The sequence below is a fragment of the Gavialis gangeticus genome, unplaced genomic scaffold (genome assembly GCF_001723915.1).
Source record: "Gavialis gangeticus isolate Ggan-Ray unplaced genomic scaffold, GavGan_comp1, whole genome shotgun sequence".
In the NCBI taxonomy this organism is placed as follows: Eukaryota; Metazoa; Chordata; order Crocodylia; family Gavialidae; genus Gavialis; species Gavialis gangeticus.
This window is the reverse complement of record NW_017728998.1, coordinates 50040431-50045147: the sequence shown is the minus strand read 5'-3', so window position 1 is coordinate 50045147 and position 4717 is coordinate 50040431.

The window sequence follows — 4717 nt, the reverse complement described above, 5'->3', positions numbered from 1 at the left end:
CATCATCGGGCCAGAGCAGAACTACAGTGTCCCGGGCAGGACCATCCAGGACAACCTGTTTCTGTTGCGTGACCTGCTCACAGCCACGGAGCTTTTTGGCCTGGACGTTGGCTTGGTCTCCCTGGACCAGGAGAAGGCCTTCGATCGCGTCGACCACTGGTACCTGCTCAGCACCCTTGAGGCTTTTGGCTTCAGGCCTCTTTTTACAAGACTGAATGGCATGCTGTGCTCCCTGTTCCCAGTGCATCGAGGCATATACCAGGGCTGCCCCTTCTCGGCCATGCTGTACGCACTGGCCATAGAACTGCTGCTGCACGTTCTGCGACGTCACTTGACCAGCCTAGCCCTGCCACCGGCACCGGGCCCAGCCACCGGCCTCCAAATCCGGCTGATGACGTACGCGGACGACGTGACAGTCTTTCTGGGCAGCCAGGAGGATGTGCAGGCCCTGGTGCACTGCCAACGCACCTATGAGCTCGCTGCATCGGCCCGCAACAACTGAGGCAAGAGCGACACGCTCCTGCTCAGGATGTGGACCAGCAGGCCACCTCCGGGCCTGCTGGGGGGCCTCGCCTGGCACCAGGAGGGCCTCAAAGCCCTGGGAGTGTTCCTGGAGCTGCTGGCCTTTGCAGCCCACAGCTGGGAGGGCCTGGCAGAGGGAGTGGAGACCTGCCTGCAGCGCTGGTGCTTGCCCGCCCTCTCCTACCACAGTCGGGTCCTCGTCACCAACAACCTGGTGGCGGTGACCCTGTGGCACCGCTGCGCCGTGCTGGACCCTCCGCTGGAGCTACTTGAGAGACTTCAGCGGCTCCCAATGGACTTCCTCTGGGACAGATGCCACTGGCTCCCTCAAGCTGCCCTTCACCTGCCCACCACTGAGGGGGGCCAGGGCCTGATCGACCTGGCCAGCAGGGTGGCCGCCTACTGCCTGCAAGCCCTCCAGCAGCTTCTGTATGCCAAGCGCCACCTCCCATGGCAGCAGCTGGCGTGCCGGTTCCTGCACTGAGTGGGGGGCCTTGGCTTTGACCGGGAGCTCTTTATGCTGGACCTCACCTTCCTGAACGGGGTGGTCCTCCCCCTGTTCTACCACAGCATGGTGCAGGCCTGGCAGGCTGCCTTCCATCTCTGCCCCCAGGCTAGGTGCCTGCATTTCTCACAGGTGCTTCAGGAGCCCCTGGTCCACAACCCGGCCCTGCAGCATGTTGCGCCAAGTCTGGCCTCCACCAGCCTTGTGGCTGCTCTCATCGAGGCACACACCACCCGCCTGGGGCACCTCCTGGACCCTGCTCAGTCAGGCTGGCTGTCACCCGAAGCCCTGGCTGCCTGGCTGGCACTGCACTCCATCCGCACCACGGGCCAGCTTCTGCATGCCTTTAGGGCCACCCTCCTGATGGAAGCAGTGACTGCCCTAGAAGGCTACCTCCAGGCTCATCAGGCCCTCCCCACCGCAGACACCGCAGGCAATGCCTTCCTACCACTGCCGGTCATCCCAGCAGTGGCCAGTGAGCTGGCTGACCGGCCCAACACACTGCTCAGGCTCCCTGTGCCCCCCAGCAGCAATATGGGCTGCTCCTTTGGCATGCTGCCCCAGAAGGGACTCTATGCATGGATGGTGCGCACCCAGCATGCCCAGGTGCTGGCTGGCCACCCCGACACCATGTGGCAGCAGCGCCTGGCATGGCCCAGGACCCCAGCGTGGCGCACGCTGTACAAGGCACCCACCACCAAGAAGACTGGCGACCTCCAGTGGAGATTGGTGCACAGATTCCTGGACACTGGCACCTTTGTGCATCACCTGGACCCGGTGGCCTCAGCGGCCTGCCCCTTCTGCCCAGGGGTGCTGGAAGAGGATGTTTTCCATGCCTTCTTCAACTGCCCCTGGCTGCAGCCACTCTTTGCCACCCTCGGGGTGCTGCTTCGGGCACTGGGCCGGGACTTCTCAGAGGAAACCTACATCCACTCCTTCCCGTACCAGGTGGCTCAGTGGCCCTGCCAACTTCCTGGTGGGCCAGGCCACGATGGCCACCCTGAAGAGCTGGTGAAACTGGCTCACTGGGACCAGGATGCATGATGCCCTGCAGCTTTTCCACCTGCTGGTGTGGGCCCACCTCTCTCTTGAATTCAAACATGTGGTCCTCCGGTGGATGGTGTCCACCTTTGAGGAACACTGGACCGTCAACAGGGCACTGTGCTGAGTCGAGGCAGGATGCCTGCTCCTTGCCCTGTGACACCACCAGCTCCTCAAGGTGCAGAGGCGCACCCAGCAAGCTGAGACTGTGGGCTTTGTCCAGGCGGGCTGACTGCTGATGTCCTGAGCCCCCCCTGGGTGTCCCCACTGGCAAGAACTGTATATATGTCCATATGTAAATACTTCTTTTGTTCTTTGTGGCTTTTTGTTTTTTTGTCTAAAGTGTGCGGGCAGGCCTTGCAGGCCATGAGCCCAGGCCTTGTCCTCGAGGCCCAGATCCTCGGACAAAACTGTACATAATTTCTACTGCCCACCATTTGTCACCCTTCCTGGAATAAACATCTCTTAAAAGTCAAAAGTCTTTGTAAAAGTTTAAATTAAAGTATTTGTTTGTTAATACTTAAGTTAATATTTAGGTTATTAAAGAGTTTTGAATACAATATGGACTTCTGTGTACTTGCTGGAACTGAGACAAATGCAAAGAGGAGTGGAAGAGGAACAGGAAAATAGGGGAACACAGGGGTGGGGGTGTCCCCCCAACTCCAGACAAGAGCAGGGGAAAAAAATTTGGGCTATAGGTGGAAAGAGGCTGAGGCTGGCTTAGCCGGCTGGCTTTCTGTGATAAGCATTGAAGGTGGGTGGGGAATAGCACTGTTGGGGTCAACACAGGAGTGGGGGTTCCCTGCCAACTCTGGGCAGGATTTAAGTAGGGTTTGATGGTATTCAGTGTTTTGCAGATTAAATCCTTAATTACAGATAGTCCTAAATATGTCATCTTGTAAGTAAAATATAATCAACAATAGCATTAGATACTTAGGGAAATCTTTGGCAGTTACACATCCTCTGTCTAGCAGAGGGTACATATCATTACTAATGTTCATGAAAGTATACTTTGACAAGGTTTTTGTCTATTGTACGTCTTTAAGTTCACAACATTGACTTAGGGGTCGCACCCAGAGAGTGGTGGTGGATGGCCGCTATCGACCTGGAAAGATGTGGGCAGTGGAGTCCTACAAGGCTCAGTCCTTGGACTGGTGCTATTCAATGTCTTCATCAGTGACTTGGATGAGGGCGTGGAGAGCATCTTGTCCAAGTTTGCAGATAATACCAAATTATGACACAAAGTTAACACACCAGAGGGTAGGGAATGGATCCAGGTGGATCTGGACAGGTTGGAAAAATGGGTAGAATGAAATAGGACGTGGTTCAACGAAGACAAGTGCAAAGACCTGCACCTGGGCAGAAAGAACCACCAACACATTTACAGGCTGGGGGATGACTTCTCAGCAGCACAGCAGTGGAAAGGATCTTGGAGTCATAGTTGACTCCAAAATGAACATGAGTCAATCAATGTGATGAATAGATCAACAAAGCTAACTGCACTTTATCATGCATTAGCAGATGCATGATGAACAAGTCCAGGGAGGTGATGCTTCCCCTCTATTGGAGGGGAAGTTGGAACTGGAGTTGGAGTACTGCATCCAGTTTTGGGCACTGCACTTCAAGAGGGATGCAGAGAATCTTAAGAGGGTTCAGAGGAGGGCCACTGGTATGGTCAGAGGCCTGCAGGCAAGGCCCTATGAGGAGAGACTGAGGGACCTGGATCTCTTCAGCCTTTGCAAGAGAAGGCTGAGAGGTGATCTTGTGACTGTCTATAAATTCATCAGGGGAGGGTAGCAGGGAATCAGAGATGCTCTATTTACTAGGGCACCCCCTGAAGTAACTAGGAACAATGGCCACAAACTGATGGAGAACAGATTTATGTTGGACATTAGAAAGAACTTCTTCACAGTAAGGGTTGCCAGAATCTGGAATGGGCTTCCAAGGGAGTTTGTTCTCTCCCCTATCCTGGGGGTCTTCAAGAGGAGACTGGACAAGCACCTAGCCAGTCATCTGACCCCAGTGCTCTTTCCTGCCCAGAGCAGGGGCTCAGACTCGATGGCCTATTGAGGTCCCTTCTGACCCTAACATCTATGAGTCTATGAATCTATGAAACTTGAGCACTAAAACATCACCATGGGTTATTCTAATTTAATAAAAGTCTTAGTCTGTCTGTCTGTGTGTCTGTCTGTAATGCTTTTGCTCAACTCACATACAATGATTGGCTGCACGGCTGGGTGGCCGGGGCCAGCTGAATTAAAACAGGAGCCCCTCTACCATGCCACCTCCTCCCACAGTTTCCGGTGTGGCAGCTTTCTCTGCCCCACCTCCACAGAGTCAAAAAAAATTGGGTAGAGCACTTTAAAAGCAGCAGGGCCAGCTGAGAAAAAGTGGGAGTGGGGTCAGACCTGAACCAGGGGGGCAGGGTCAGATCCGAACTGGGGGGAGGGGCAGCCCGGGGTGGGCAAGGTTGGACCCGAAGTGGGAAGAAGGGGGGGTGGGGTCAGACCCAAAATGAGGGAGGGGGATTGGGTTTGGACCTGAACTGAGGTGGGAGGGTGGTGGAGTGGGGTCAGACCCAAACCATGGGGAGATGGCCATTGGGGTTGGACCCAAAATTAGGGGGGAAGTGGGATCAGACCCAAAGTG